The following is a 16,798-nucleotide window of genomic DNA, read 5'->3' as shown; positions in this document are numbered from 1 at the left end:
TCCATCATAGTCATATTAGTACCTTACAAATGCTTTTCTTTATGCTGTTTTGGTTTGTTCTTACCCACATGTCTCCCTGCCTTATCTTTTTCTTGTTGAGCTTACAAATGCTGAGAGCGCAGTAACTGCGTGGCAAGGAATTGTTGGGACAGTTGCCGACTCCTGGCATTTGTGTGGAGTGCGGCTCTCATTTTCTCCTGAGGGTTTGACCTGTGGACAGCAGCGTGGACAGGGTTATTTGACAGCACACAGATGTCCCTGCCTGCCTCTCTGGGTTTCTCCTTTCTTTTTGGTCTTTCTCCCTCCAGCCTTCTTTTTTTTTTTTTTTTTAAAGATTTATTCATTTTATTACAGCCAGATATACACAGAGGAGGAGAGACAGAGAGGAAGATCTCCCATCCGATGTTTCACTCCCCAAGTGAGCCTCAACGGGCCGGTGCGTGCCGATCTGAAGCCAGGAACCGGAACCTCTTCCGGGTCTCCCACGCGGGTGCAGGGTCCCAAAGCTCTGGGCCGTCCTCGACTGCTTTCCCAGGCCACAAGCAGGGAGCTGGATGGGAAGTGGAGCTGCCAGGATTAGAACCGGCACCCATATGTGATCCCAGGGCTTTTAAGGCGAGGACTTTAGCCGCTAGGCCACGCCGGGCCCGTTCCTCCAGCCTTCTTAAACTAAATTCTTTACAACCTTATTGCTTCTCATGCTGCTCTAGGCAGGTGTTGCGCCTTGGGTCTGACTTGCTGCCGTCCTGCTGCCCTGTTCTAACAGGGAGGTGCACCTCACAACCACTAGGAAGTCCTCTGTGATTGTTGCAGCTTCCTCCACCAGGACCCACATCCCCAGCACTTCAGAGGGAAGCTGACATGGCACACCCTATAATGTACTCATCCATTTAGGGGTCGCTTCTCCAGGGCTTGAAGGGGGAGGGACTCTCAGAGGCTTAGTCATGTACTTTTCAACAAACATTTTCTTTTTAGAGAAATACAATTGTAAGGACACGGACTGCTATCCAAATGCTCAAAGCAACCAGAGCTGTGCTAAATTGAATATAGGATTCTGAACTCAGTAGAGTTTTCCCATTTGAGTGGAAGGGACCCAAATGCTGGGGCCATCACTTACTGCCTCTCTGGATACACATTAGCAGGATGATGGAATTGGGAGTAGAGTTGGGACTGTAACCCAAGCATTACAATATGCGATCAGGTATTCCAACTAACATCTCTACGTCAAACTCCCTCCCCCACTCCTTTTTTAAAGATTTATTTATTTTTATTAGAAAGTCAAATATACATTGAGGAGGAGAGACAGAGAGGAAGATCTTCCATCCGATGCTTCACTCCCCAAGTGGCTGCAATGGCCAGGGCTGAGCAGATCCAAAGACAGGCGCTTGGAGCCTCTTCCAGGTCTCCCATGTGGGTACAGGATCCCAAGGCTTTGGACCATCCTTGACTGCTTTCTCAGACCACAAGCAGGGAGCTGGATGGGAAGCGGATCTGCCAGGGTTAGAACTGGCGCCCATATGGGATCCTGGCATGTTCAAGGCGAGAACTTTAGCTGCTAGGCCAACATGTTGGGCCCTCAAACTGCTCCTTTATTTCTCTGTGTATTCCTGGCTGAGTGCTAGGTATGTAATAACTGCTTGCCAGTCCAGTAAGTTACTTCATAAAGGGTTTTTCAGAGGCCAGTGTTGTGGCTTAGTTAATAATGCCACCACCTGAAACTGTCATGCCATATAAGCGCCAGTTGGTGGCCCAGCTGCTCTCCTGACCCAGCTGTCTGCTAATGACCTAGAAAAAGCTGAAAGATGTGGCCTAAGAGCCAGGGCTTCTGCATCCACATGGGAAACCCAGATGTTGCTACTATATTCAGCATGGCTCAGCTTTGACCACTGCAACCACTTGGGGAGTGAACCGATAGATTGAAGATCTCGCTTTCTCTCTTTTATCTCTCCCTGTCTACCTGCAGTTCTACCTTTCAGGTAAATAAATCTTAAAAGTTGTCAGAGTCAGGAAAAGGGAAGAACATTCTTTTAATTTTAAATACATTTTTATAACCTTAGAGATGATTTTTTTGACATTTTAAATTTTTTTTTCTTTTTTTAGAATTAAAAAAAAATTTTTTTTTATCAGTAGTATTACCAGGTTTCTCATGCACAAAGCCAAGAAAACCAACGATGCCAGATACTGATTTTCTGTTGCACTGTCTTTTGAACACTTCAGCAGGAATGAACTGCTGCGTGCAGATACCATGCAGTGCAAGACATTTAAAATTAATGTATACATTCTTTTGAGATTTTTTTATTATTGGAAAGTCAGATTTAAGGAGAGACAGAAAGATCTTCCATCCGTTGGTACACTCCTCAAGTAGCTGTAATGACTGGAGCTAAGCTGACCCGAAGCCAGGAGCCAGGAACATCTTCTGTGTCTACCATGCAGGTGCAGGGTCCCAATGCATTGGGCCATCTTCCACTGCTTTCCCTGGCCACAAGCAGAGAACCAGAAGGGAAGTAGAGCAGCTGGGATACGAATTGGCCCCCATATGGGATCCTGGTGTGTGTAAGGCAAGAACTTTAGCCACCAAGCTACCATGCCAGGCCCTGTATACATTCTTTTTTTTTAAAAAAAAAAAGATTTATTTATTTTTTATTACAAAGTCAGATATACAGAGAGGAGGAGAAACAGAGGAAGATCTTCCATCTGATGATTCACTCCCCAAGCGACCGCAACTGCCGGTGCTGCGCTGATCCAAAGCCAGGATCAGGAACCTCTTCCGGGTGTCCCACGCCGGGATCAGAACCAGCGCCCATATGGGATCCTGGCGTGTTCAAGGCGAGGACTTTAGCCACTAGGCCAGGCCGCCGGGCCCCCTGTATACATTCTTAATAGGGTCGTATGCTGCTTAGCCATGAGGGTGCTTTCTGGGAAACATTGTTAGGCCATTTCCCTGCTGAGCAATCTTTGTGGAGGGCCCTTACCCAAACTGGGATGTCTGTGGCATTGCTAGGCAGGGTACTGTGATGGTTCCTCTGTCACATATGTGGGTTGTCATTTATTGAAACACAAAAGTTGGGTTGTAAATGGTATAAATCCTATTGTAAGATGAGGAAACTCTGAGGAACCTTGGCCATGTGTGTTGTGTGAATCTGGGCAGTGCCTCAGCCTTTGCAATCCTTGTCTGTTTTTCCCGTGGGAAACAGATGTGAAAAATTCTTGCAGATGTGATAAAAATCCACACTGGTATGTGATTTGGGGTCTTCCAGAGGGCTGAGAATGGGGTAACAGGGAACAGAAAGCAGGGCTCAGATCACCTCTGGAGGAATGTGAGCTGGCCTTGTGCTATGTTGTTGGTACAGTGATAGTTTCAGTCCACAAACTGGAATGATTTTAGAGATTGGTTGGGCATTGGGCAGTTGGTGGAGAGGCTGCTGGAGTGTCCATGTACTGAATTGTCTGTGGTTGAGTCCTGGCTCTGTTTCCAATTCCAGCTTCCTATTAATGTGTGTCCCAGGAGGCAAATGGTTCAAATACTTGGGTCCTGGTACCCAGGTGGAAGGTTAGGATGGAATTTGGGGTTCCTAGTTTTGATCTGACCCAACCCTGGCTGTTGGAGAACACACAGGGGAGTGAACCAGCAGATAGATGATTTTTCTTTGTCTCTCTGCCTTGAAATAACTTGATTTTTTTTAATGGAGATGATTGAGAATTGGGCATGTAGGAGTTATGTAAGCTGTACTGAAGGTTAACCTTTTTCCTGGATTGTGGACAAACCTGAAGATTTGCTGTTTGTGTTATTCTATGAATAAATTCATTTTCCTGTGCTATGTAAGAAACTGCATTTGAGGGAGAGGGAGGATTTCGTCCTACAAAACTGTATTATGGAAAATAATAATAACAATTAAAAAAGAGATTGCATATCTCTCACTGACACACATGCACTTAGAAATGCATATAAATATGCCGTTGTTGCCTTGGAATTAGCCCCAAGGAGGAGAGAAGTATTTGTAGAACCTGCTATTTTGTGTGCATGTCTGCTCATGAAGCAGCCACCAGCAGCTAACCCTGACATACCATAGGATCTGCATGCTGGGTGATATCAAGGCCAAATTGTTTTCTTGATAGTCTCTTGATTGCTGTAATTCTTAAATGCATATTCAAGAAGTGCTAACAGTATTTTTTTAAAGATTTGTTTATTTGTAAGACAGAGTTCAGAGCGTGGAAGAGAGAGAAGCAGATCTGTGATCTGTTCTTCACACCTCAGATGGCCACAATAGCCAGGCTGGGCCAGGCTGAAGCCAGGAGCTTCTTCCAGGTCTTTCATGTGGGTGTGCGGATCCAACCACTTGGGCCATCTTCTAAGTCTTTTCCCAGGTCCATTAGCAGAGAGCTGGATGGGAAGTGAGCCGCCAGCATTTGAATCAGCATCCTTATGGGATGCCAGTGTTTCAGTTGGCAGCTTTACCAGCTATACCACAATGCCAGCCCCTACAATATTCTTTGGGTAAAGTTTCATTTATTAGGTATGATGGAACATCATGTAACTTAAAGAATTAGAGGGAAATTTAAAAAGCATTATTCAAAGCATAAGCATAATAAATTTCAGTAGGCTGACAGATGATAGGCTGAAAATAGGGTTTTGAAACGCAACCGGTGACACAAGTTGAAGGCATGATCGCCCTGTTTTCAGGGCATCTGTACTAATGGATGTTTAAGAGCAACAATTAACATACCAAATCATGATTAAGTACTTCTGGATTGCTCTAGGGGCACTGCCTAAATTCCTTGCAGAGCCAAGTGTTAATGTGAATAAACATGCAAGTATTTTTATTACACTTGTTTGGTTAGGCAGATGCTTTAAGCTTCCATCTGTGTAGGTCTAGGGTCATCTCTTTTTATGAGTTAGGGCAGTCTCTGTGAGTGTCATTCTCCCAAGTTTCAGATCTTTAAGTGTTTGAGTGTCTGTGTATCCATGAAGTGGGGTTTAAAGACTAGTAAAGTGTCTCAGTTGCCCTGAGGAACTCTCTAGTGCATTCAGTAACACAGATAGGAAAGCTGGCATTGGGTGCTGATAGAGTATTATCAAATTCTGGGTTTGGGAATCAGATGGCTCCACTGCTTCCTGGTCATATGTGTTCCTTCACTTCTTTTTTTTTTTTTTTAAAGATTTATTCAGTTTATTACAAAGTCATATATACAGAGAGGAGGAGAGACAGAGAGGAAGATCCTCCATTCGATGATTCACTCCCCAAGTGAGCCGCAATGGTCCAGTGCGCGCCGATCCGAAGCCGGGAACCTGGAACCCCTTCTGGGTCTCCCACAGGGGTACAGAGTCCCAAAGCTTTGGGCCGTCCTTGACTGCTTTCCCAGGCCACAAGCAGGGAGCTGGATGGGAAGTGGAGCTGCCGGGATTAGAACCGGCGCCCATATGGGATCCCGGGGCGTTCAAGGCGAGGACTTCAGCCACTAGGCCACGCCGCCGCCGGGCTCTGTTCCTTCACTTCTTAAGCTCCGTATTTTTCACCTGCAGAATGGGATTGATGATATGGTTATTGGGAGGAAGTGTGGGGACACACGTTAATTCTCAGGTACATGTGTTCATGTGGGACTAGCATGATGAGGAAGTTCCTGAGCTAGAAGAAGATGATAAATGGTCTGTTAGGCTAAGTATATTCCGTGTTCCATGAGAACAGAGTGGGATGAGCAGGGGTAGCTGCTGGCTGGAGAGGCTACTGACTGGAAAAGGGCAAAGGAAGTGGCTGCAAAGGACATAGCTGTCCTCTGTTCATTCATGGAGTGATGAGGAAGTGCCTGAGACTTGGATAGGCTCTGGGATTACTGTAGTGGGTGGTGACAGAGGAAAACCCATCCATCACCCTTGGAGTCTCTGTTCTCCTGGGAGGGAGAGGGGAAGCATGCCCTTATGTGCACAACACGGGGGTCAAGGGTACAGTGAGATCCTTTGAGTCGGAGGGACGTAGGTGGCAATGGGGGGAGTGTGTGTTGAGGGGGAAGCATGAAGTGTATACTTGGGAAAGTGTTTTTGTCTTCATGAGTAGCCCTGTAAGCCTTGATGTGTTAATTTTTAAATAATGTTTATTTTTGAATATTTATTTTTACTGGGAAGGCAGATTTATGGAGGGAAGGTGAGACAGAGAAAAAGATCTTCCATCTGCTTGTTCTCTCCCCCCAGATGGCCGCAATGGCCAGAGCTGAGCCAATCTGAAGCCAGGTGCCAGGAGCCTGTGGATATCCCATGTGAGTGCAGAGTCCCAAGGTTTTGACCATTTTCCTCTGCTTTCTCAGGCCATAAGTAGGGATCTGGATTGGAAAGCAGAGCAATTAGGACATGAATCTGTGTGCCCATATAGGATGCCAGTGCCTCGAGGTGGAGGATTAGTCAAAAGAGCCATTGGGCTGGCCCCCTATTTCTTGTAATATTTGTTTTGTTTTCATCTGCTTAAAAGGCTAAATGACAGGGAGAGATCTCCCATCTACTGATTTATTTCCTATATGTTCTCCATAGCTTGGGGACCTCAATAGCTGAAGGCCAGAGCCTGGAACTCTGTCCAAGTCTCCCATATGATTGGCAGATCCAAAGTACTTGGACTATCTTCTGCTGCTTTCTCAAGTTTTTTAATAACAGGAACTTAGATTAGAAATGGAACAGTGGAGCCTGGTGCTGCAGCATAGAAGCTAAAGTTCTTGCCTTGCACATGTTGGGATCCCATATCTGCACTGGTTCTAATCCTGACAGCCCCACTTCTATCCAGCTTCCAGGTTGTGGCCTGGGAAAGCAGTCGAGGATGGCTCAAAGCCTTGGGACCCTGCACCTGTGTGGGAGACCTGGAAGACTCTCCAGGCTCCTGACTTTGGATCTGCTCAGCTCCGGCCTTTGTGGCCACTTGGGGAGTGAATCAACAGATGAAGTATCTTCCTCTCTGTCTCTCCTCCTCTCTGTACATCTGACTTTGTAATAAAACTAAATAAATCTTATTTTTTAGATTTATTTTTTTATTTTTGTTACTAAGATATACAGAGAGGAGGAGAGACAGAGAGGAAGATCTTCCATCTGATGATTCACTCCCCAAGTGACCACAACAGCCGGTGCTATGCCGATCTGAAGCCAGGAGGCAGGAACTTCTCCATGTCTCCCACACGGGTGCAGGGTAACAAGGCTTTGGGCTGTCCTCGACTGTTTTCCCAGGCCACAAGCGGGGAGCTGGATGGAAAGTGGAGCTGCTGGGATTAGAACCGGTACCCATATGGGATCCCTGGGTGTTCAAGGCGAGGACCTTAGCCACTAGGCCACGCCGCCGGGCCCAGAATAAATAAATCTTTTAAAAAAAAGTGGAGCAGTGAATCCACACTCTATCATGGACACTCTAATATGGGCTGAACATGGTCAATAATTTGAAATAGCTTGTCAAAGTATTTCCATGAAAAGCTGAACCAGCCCCCAAGGGTCTCTTAACCTTGATGTATCATTCCTGGAGACCCTGGGTAGCAAGCTATAGTCAGGGAAGAGGTAATGAGGAGGGAGAGCAGTTAGCAATGATGTCATCCCTAAATGCAATGGCATTTCTAGGGGAAATGGTGTGAACTTGCTTGAATGTGAGACACACAGGTTGATGGCCCAGGCTTGTGGTTAACTCAGGAGAGAAGTCAAGGAAAGCCAAGAATCCGTTTGTAGCTGTAGATGAACAACTGGGTATCAGATTTCCCTCTGGCTTTGTCACTGGATTTCTCAAGTTGTAACTAATTGTTTGCTTAAATGTCACTGTTGAATGGAGTTCTCTGAGTGTGTGATCCAGACAGGAGCATTTTATAAACCTAATTAATGTTTTATTGAAGTCTATAAAACATGGGAGGAAAAGGAAAGGGGGCCGTGCAGGAGGTATCCCAAGTCTGAAGCAGAGCATGCCCTGTCCCTAGTGGCAGAGCTGGGGGCATACTATGGGGTAGGGGCAGGCCTCCTGGGCCAAGGCTATACAGGTGCTGAAGACCTGGGCTCTTGGGTTCTCCACTGACCCTGAGTGACCTGGGATGAACTGGACAGGCTCTAAAAGCTTTGTATTTTCTTGGGAGGCAGACAGGTAGTAACTTTTTTTCCCTGCTACTCTTAAAAATCTGGAATGCTTCATGATTTTGTGTGTCATCCTGAACAGTAGTCTCTTCCCATGTAATACTGAACAGTTATTTGTAGGAATATATGTAAGAAGCAGCAATGTGTTAAGTGATAGAAAATGATGAGACCAGAACTCAAAAGCAGGGGTCAGGGCTGTGGTGTAGCCAGTTAAGCCGCCACTTGCAAAGCCTTCTGGCTCAGTGCAGATGCAAGCCTAGGCTGCTCTGCTTCCAGCCCAACTCCCTGTCAGTGCACCTTGAAAATCAGTGGAGAATGGAACAAGTGCTTGGACCCCTACCCATCTATACCTGGATGGAGCTATAGGCTTCAACTTAGTGTAGCTCTGGCCATTGTAGCCCTTTGGGGAGTGAACCAGTAGGTGGATGATTTCCTTCTGTCTGTCATTCTGCCTTTCAGATACATTCATTCATTCATGCATGCATACATGCATACTTTGAAATAAGTGGTTATCTGCTCCTGTGTTTGAGAGCACTGCTGTTGGCCCATGTCGGCGTGTCCAGTAAATGTTGACTTGGGGATAGGTGGGAATACCCGCTTACCCAGGATGCAGACATGGGGATTACCCTGTTATTTCTCCTTCTGGAAGGGTTTGTTTCACTGCTTGGTGCTCTGCTCCGGACAGACGGAAGCTTTTGTCTCCCTTGGCCATGGTCAAGTTTGGCCCTTAACAAACACCTTGGGGCTGCGTTTTTTTTTTTTCATGCGTTCAATTTTATTTTTGATGATGTTTATATCGTTGATTAGGGTGGGAAAGGTTTAGGGTAAGAGCAAAGTGGGTGAGATCATTCCACATTTTCTTTTTCTTCTTCTTGTATCTAGTGAAAGGGGGAGATAAAGGGAGAACCCTAACCATCTCAGTACCCAGGGACTGAGAACGGCCACTCAGTGTCATCCCAGGGTCTACGGTGTGGAGCATGGTCCAAGTATTCTGCTCAAGTGATTTCAGTAGTTCGATAGTTCTGAAATGGTGTTTATCTCGTCAATCCTGGGATAAGGAAATCTTTCCAAGATCCATTGACTGACATAGTCCACCTTAGAGTCTCCATTGGCCTAGATATTTGCTGTTAACACTTGGCTTGGGTAGTTTACCAATTTGTTATACCCTCCTTCCTCAGCTATGGCAACAGATGTCCTCTGCAGGCTCCAGTGGTCTGCCATATTCTCCATGTACATCTGGGTATGCTGTCCACTGATCTGTCCAAGCCACTAAAGAGGCCCAGCTCTGACATATGCACTCCATGGTCAGATCATGGATCTTGCAATTCTTCCCATGGCTGGAGTTCTGTGTCCAGCGGTTCAGTGGGGGGTATCCCCAAAGAAACCTTATCTGAAGTGATCCCAGACCTGACTCTTGTGTGTGCTTACCAACCAGTATGAGACCTAGCTCTGTCTTTCCCCCACATCAGCCTATGCATGCACTGGTATTTGTAATTGCTGGATCGGTTCTGCTTCCAGCCCCATCTGTTACATAAACGAATGGATGCTGTGGCCCATCCAAACCCTGCCCGCCACACACTTAGCCCTCAAATCCGCCAGTGGAAGCTACAGCCTAGCTGGAAAGACTTCCAATATCCCCCTCTAGGCCTGTCCCAATAATCCCCACTAGGTCTTGCCCCTTCCCTGGTTCTTGTACTTGCCGATATGTGCAGCAGACTGGCCTGGTCTGTCTTACATCCTTTTCAACCCTCGTACACATCAGTGGGTGTTGAAGCCTAGCTCAACTGAACCGACCCACCTATGCAGCCCACACTCAGGCTGATGGGTGCCACTGCCTGTCTAGCCAGGCCCGATATCTCCCTCAGCCCTAGCCTGCCAAACTCTTCCATGGCTGAGGGATGAAGCATCAGGAGTATGCCTGGCTGCCTGTGACCTGGCCATTCTGAGAGCTGGAAGCTGGGCTGGTGGTGTTAGATCACGTTCTGTTACTACCTTATTGGGTTACCGCAAACTGCATCCAAAGACCTCCATGGGGAACCCTCTTTCACCTTCTGGTGGCTCCAAGTGTTCCTTGCCCTGTGATCATTTCTGTCCAGAGTTCACATTTGTTTCTATACAGGTGCACTTCAGAAAGTTCATGAAAGGTAGGATTGATTTATTTTCATGTTGAAAATTTATGAAAACCCTGTGTCATTTCTCATAATATACATTTTCCATGAGCTTTTTGGAGACTCTTTTTTGTCCATGTCTAGTCTTCTCTTACCTAAAGCTGTTTATCATTAAGCTTAAGATTAACCTGTGTCAATCTCTATGATCTTGTCTCCATATCCTTCATCACACTAACCAAGATGTTCTTTCTGAATAAGTTCACGTTCATAGGTCTTAGGAATTGTGGATGTACTTTCTTTATAGTAGAAGCTGGGAGACTGTGCTGGTCCCCACTAGGAAGCAGGTATTAACTGGCATTTGATGTCCTCGAATGCCAGGATATGAGGACCTTTCTTCCCATGACATCCATGGAGGGGTGATTTCTAAAGCCCACAGTGGTGCTCATGTAATCCTTAGACTGGAATCTCTGTCTCTTATAGAAGCAGGTGAAGTTGTGGCAGCAATGTTAGCTGTGATGCATGTTGTGATCAGGGGAATGGTCATACCTAACAGAAGCACAGTGGCATGGGAGAAAAATCTTGTGATCATGTAGAATGCATTTCAGTTACTGGTTATTTTATAAACACTTGACACACAAGAAGGTAAACATGATTTCAGTGAGAAGCTGGTGGTCATGGTGAGAAGGTCACTTGTGGGTTATAATTCAAAGTTAGTAATCAAGATAAAATGAGTCACTTTTGGCTTCAAATCTCCCCCTGATGAAGCAGTAATGTGTGAATTTTCCCATGGTGTCTTCTTCAGGTCTTAAAGCTCTGTTAGATTCTTGGGGAACTCCGAACTCTGATTCTCTTTCTCTGAACTATTCTGTGTTTTCTGAGCACCAGTACCACTTTGTATGGGAATGATGCAGGATTGATTTATTCATGAATGGTTTATATTCCCAAAGTAGATTCAAAGTGGCTCCATTCAAAACCTTAGGTGCTTTTGAGGAGTTGTCCTGGATCCCCATTTTCTGCTCTCCCCTTCCAGAGGAAAGAATTCCAGGCTGCCCCAGGGCTCGGGTCCAAGTGTGTCAACTGCCAATTGGTTTCCAGTTCCCCAAGTGCAGGATAATCTTGGGTAAACATGGCCGTTAGGCGAAAGCAAATATTGATCTTGGCAGTTGTAGCTTCTCAAGTGTCAGGACCCTCTTGTGTTAGGGGCAGAGTAGGAGCTGGAGCAGAGGGCCTGGCATCAAATGCCACATCTACTTAAAAAAGGAATGCTAGGAGAAAAATAAATGATCTCTAAAAGGCAACGTCATTCTTCCTATCTTTCTCTCTCTTCCCTCTCTCTGTTTTTCTGTCTCCTCCTTCCCTGATTGAGTCAGAATATTCCCTGGCCTTTAATGTAGTGACCTAAGTGAGTCATTCCTAGTTATACCTGGTGATCTTTTATGCTAAATGCATCTTTGTGTTGGAGGCTACCTTGTGTGCCTCAGCATGTTTTGCAGGGTCCTTGGCCTTTGCCATCAGCTACAGACTGCACCCTTCCTAGTTATTTGCAAACATCACAAAATGTCCCTTTCGGGTACAAGGCTGTCCCTGGATGAAAAGCACTGATTTGAGCTAATGTGCCAAGTGTGGTGTTGGTGGTGCATACAATCTGAGTTTGCAGATGAAAGGAGAGACTCTGTATACCTATATGGGGTAGATGCAGGAGTGGCATTGTGTCTCTGCACCTTGGAACTTTTTATTTTCTGTTTAAATTCAAGAGGCAGCGAGACAGGTTTATTACTCGCATGCTTGCAATGGCCAGGACTAGAACAGATTTAAGTTGGGAACCATGAAATTTTTCTTCCACCCATGGTAAATGGTAGAGTCCCAAGTACTTAAGCCATCACTCCTGCCTTCCAGCACCCATGCTAGCAGGAAGCTGGAGTCAGGAACTGTGGCTGGGACAGGAACCCAGGTCTTCTGAAGCAAGGAATGCAGGTGTCTTCACTTGGTGTCATCATTAATGGGCCAAACACCCTCCACTGGCTGTTGCCTCTCAGAGCAGATTTCAGAGCTGCTTTCCTTCCCAGGCTATTGCCATTCCTCCAGTAGTTTGAATGCCATTCATATGGAGAGTGTTGCGGCCTGACACCTGGCACTGGGTAGCCACGTGATTCCTCAGCTGGGCAGCAAAGCATGACAGGAGGCTGTTGCCCATCTCTCCTATGCATCATTCTGACTCTCTGGGTGGTGCTGGAGGGGCAGGCGCTGAACTCTGGTGTCAAGGTGCCGTGCTGTGTGGGCAGAGAGAGTTCCTGGGTCTTCTCAGGCATGACCGCTCTGGTGTCCAGCCTGCCTGTCTTGTGTCTTTTGAAAACTTAAAAAGACTCACTCCCCATGGAATTGTCTGTCTGCCTTGAAAGCCTGCAGCATTTTTTAAAAATCATTTTTTAAAAGCATACTTTCAGCGTTTAGAGTTGGTTGTAATCATATCATCCCCACACAGATTAAAAAACACTGGCATCTTGTGTTGGCTTCTTTTGATTCGTAGCTGCTGTTTTATTTTTTTGAAAACATAAGCCCTGGCAGAATCATGTTGTGGGCTCCTGTGTGGCCCTATCCAGTGGCCCTGTCCAACTTCGATGAGTATCTGTCCCATACCTATTTAATTTAACCTGATTATTTTGGAGTCACCTTATGAAAGCAGAGGCACACTGCCTCCTCTAAGTGCATCTAACATGCAGCTCTGGAAGTTTGGAGCTCTTAGTGGAAGTATTGTAAAGCCAAGCAATAAACAAGCTGCCGTTCCACCTAAACATTCTTCCATAGTAAGTATCTGCTGTGTGGGGCCGACATCATGACATAGGGACTTACGCCATCACCTGCAGCTCCAGCATTCTATTTTGGCATCAGTTCGCATCCCTGCTGCCCCACGTCTGATCCAGCTCCCTAGTAATGTGCCTGGGAAAGCACCTCTTCCGGGTCTCCCATGTGGGTGCAGGGTCCCAAGACTTTGGGCTGTTCTCTACTGCTTTCCCAGGCCATAAGCAGGGAGCTAAATGGGAAACAGGGCTGCCGGGATTAGAACCAATGCCCACATGGGATCCTTGCGTGGGCAAAGCGACTTGTTTAGCTGCTAGGCTACTGTACCTGGCCCACTCATGACACGTTTTAACTAAAAAATTGATTAACATATTTCAGTTGTAGATGTAAAGCTAGGTGGCTCATCCTAAGGTTAGCTATCATATTCTGAGGTCTTTCTCCTAAAAATATAGAGGCATTTCCCTTTGACTATTTGTTTTTATGCCTTAGAGGGAAATCATCTGAAAATTGGGTTTATTGTTGAGTTGGTCCACACAGTACTTTTGAAAGGAAGAACAAAGATTTTTTTTGTTTGTTTTTTGCTTTCTTTTCATAGATGTTGATGTACTTTGGTAAGATTCAATAGACAGTGTCATTTGGGAGGAAAACCTGCAAAGTACATTGCATTTTATAAAAATTATTTTTATTGGGAAGGCAGTTTTATTGAAAGAGAGAAGGGGAGAGATCTTCCATTCGCAAGTTCATTCCCCAAATAGCCATGAAGGCTGGAGCTGGGCTTTTCTGAACCTGGGAGCCAGAAGTTTATTCTGGGTCTTCCATGTGGGTGCAGAGGCCATCCTCCTGCTTTCTCAGGCCATAAACAGAGACAGCTGGATTAGAAGTAGAACAGCCAGGACGTAAACCAGTGCCCATATGCGATGCTGGCACTGGAAGGCAAAAGATTAACCAGTTGAGCCATTATACCAGCCCCAATACAATACAGTTTTAAAAATCAGATATTAAGGGCCTGGCATGACAGCGTAGTGGTCAAAGTCCTCGCCTTGCACGCGCCGGGATCCCATATGGTCACCAGTTCTAATCCCAGCGGCCCTGCTTCCCATCCAGCTCCCTGTTTGTGGCCTGGGAGAGCAGCCAAGGATGGCCCAAGGCCTTGGGATCTTGCACCCGCATGGGAGACCCAGAAGGGTTCCTGGCTTCTGGCTTGGGACTTGGGGAGTGAACCATCAGATGGAAGATCTTCTTCTCTGTCTCTCCTCCTCTCTGTATATCTGACTTTCCAATAAAAAAAAATAAATCTTTAAAAATAAATCAGATATTACTACTATCCATTTTTTGGTCACATTTCCAGGAAAGTTCCTAAACATTAATCTTTGATTTCTTCAGTTGTATTGTTGCTGATCAGTCTCAGACTGGTGCAGGCCATACATTGGATAGCTCTGGGCCAAACAACAGAGGTTTCACTTAGTTTATCTGTTTCCAATTTCTAAGGAGTCACTGTTTTTGTTTTTTTTTTTCAAACCAAACGAGTGCAATTTCTTCTGATTCCTGCTGATCTTGACAAAGCTTCAGGTAGCCCTCCTCCCACCCCCAAGCTCTTGTCTTTTAGAGCCCTTGTGTGTGACTCGCCTTCAAAAAGATGATCACGCTCATCCTCTCATTCATTCAGACCACTGGGAGCCAGGTGAGGACGGCTGTGTTTTGTGTGGAGCGCCCATCCTGTCTAGTCTTGTGGTACTGTGACTTTGAATGTTTGCTCAGCTGTATGGAGTCAAATTCCCGTATCCTAAGTTGAAACAGTGAAACATAATTTTATAATATTCTGGTTGTGAGATTAAAAAAAATAAGGATCAGAATTGCTGTTCAGATAGCACAGCAGTTAAATGTTGTGACTTGGCTTTAAAAGGGTTTCTTGTGATTCTGTGATATTTTTATGCTCAAGTGGCTGTGCTTATCTTCCTGAGGCACTTAATGCTTACATCTTAATAAAAATTGTGAAAAAAAATGTGAAAGAATTCAACAAAGAAGTACAAGTAAATTAATTTTTCTTTTAGAGTCATTTTCAACTAAGACTATTTATGGTAACTGACATGAAGCATGTTTATGCTGTTGTGGATAGAAATTAGAATCGAATGGAGTTTGGGGAGGGGTGGGGAGAATCCATGTACCTATGAAACTGTGTCACATAATATAATGTAATTAATGAATTAAAAATAATAAAAAAAGAAAAAAGAATCGAATGGAGCAGTTATTCTCAAAATGCAACATTAAATGCACATATAATTTAAAAATTTTTATTTATTTATTATTGGAAAGGCAGATCAGATTTAGAGACAAAAGGGGAGACATAGAAAAAGATCTTCCATCCCCTGGTTCACTCCTCAGTGGTTGCAGTGGCCTGAGCTAAGCCTGTCTGAAGCCAGGAGTCAGGAACTTACGGGTCTCCCATGCAGGTGCAGGGTCCCAAGATTTTGGGCTGTTCTCTACTGCTTTCCCAGCCCACAAGCAGTGAGCTGGAAGTAAAGTGGAGCAGCTGGATCCAGGTTTTTGCAAGGTGAGGATTTAACCATTGAGCCATGGTGCCAGGCCCATAATTTTAAATTCCGTATAGCTGTATAGCTGCATGCAAAAGGTAAAATTAATTGTAACACTTTAACCATCTGAATACCATTTCAAAATGTAATGAACCTAGCAAACATTTGAGGCTTTTGGTTTTTTTCTTTTTGGCTGAAGTCTTTGAATTCTGCCATTACTTGAGGGTTATCATGTGTCTGAATTTGAAGCAGCCCCATCTCTATTGCTCTGAACTGCTTGTGGCCAGTGGCTGCCACACTGGGCAGGTCAGAGCTGGAGAGTCCTAGTCCACTCTGAGGCCAGTAAATTTGCACACTTAGGTTGTTTCTGTTGGAATTAAGATATGGCCCAATAGGAATTTAGAATGACATCATTGTTAACTTGGGGGTGGGGGAGCAGCATGAATCTGCCAGAGAGGCTTCTCCTCTGCTGGGGTCTTGTGCCAGCTCAGCAGGTGGCCTTTTGGCAGCTGAGTCTTACAAGTGTGTTTCCTTTTCTCATCCAAAGGCGGGGGAGGAGAGCCTGAGAACTGTTTTTATTTGAGAGAAACTCAAGCATGAGCTGACTTGGTATTTTCTTGCTTTTCCATGTCAAAGGATCCAGCAGGCGTGGTGGTGAGGAGGACAATGGGATGTTTCTTCCCCATTTCCCAGATATCAGTGATACAAAGGAAACAGTTCAGGGCCGACTTGACTTTTTGGGCATATTAGATTCTTTTTGTTTTTGACAAAGAGCAAGCAGAGACTCAGTTAATCAGGTGGGCAAGTTGCAACTGGGAATGACAGGCACAGATACTGGAGACACAAAAGAAGAAGCAGAAAAGCCTGGTTGTCTTGTGAGACCAAGTGGCCAGACAGGCTCTCTGGGGCACCAGGGCCTTGTGTTCAGCTATCCTGTTCCCTAGGTGAGGAGATGGAGTGGAGATGTCCTGCCCAAAGTCACCCAGTCTGCTCCAAGGCCACCAGGCGTCCTAACTCCAGCCTCCAGAGCTTTTCCTAAGTCACCTATGCCTAATTGGGCGCAGAGGGATAGAGAGAACATGATCACTGTAATTTTTTTTTAAATTTTAATTTATTTTTACTTGAAAAACAGAGTTGGAGAGAGAGAGAGAGAGAGAGAGAGAGAGAGAGAGAGAGAGAGAGAGAAAATTTTCAATTTTCCATCTGCTGGTTCATTCCCCTGTTGGCCTCAGTGGTTGGGGCTGGACCATTAAGCCAAAGCCGAAAGCTTCTGGAGAGCATAT

General features: G+C 45.4%; 1 protein-coding gene and 1 non-coding gene across 5 annotated transcripts in view; one reads left to right on the top strand and one right to left on the bottom strand.

Annotated features, from left to right (window-relative positions):
- Nucleotides 1-16,798, top strand: part of TLN2 (talin 2) — a 462,999-nt gene that overhangs the window by 175,412 nt on the left and 270,789 nt on the right. The gene's annotated exons all lie outside the window — the stretch shown is intronic.
- On the bottom strand, nucleotides 2,117-2,255 carry LOC118759362 (small nucleolar RNA SNORA8). The gene has a single exon (XR_004996154.1). It is a non-coding gene; the product is annotated as a small nucleolar RNA SNORA8 (small nucleolar RNA).

Source organism: Ochotona princeps, chromosome 6, assembly GCF_030435755.1.
Source record: "Ochotona princeps isolate mOchPri1 chromosome 6, mOchPri1.hap1, whole genome shotgun sequence".
Classification (NCBI taxonomy): domain Eukaryota; kingdom Metazoa; phylum Chordata; class Mammalia; order Lagomorpha; family Ochotonidae; genus Ochotona; species Ochotona princeps.
This window is presented reverse-complemented; position numbering and strand designations above follow the sequence as displayed.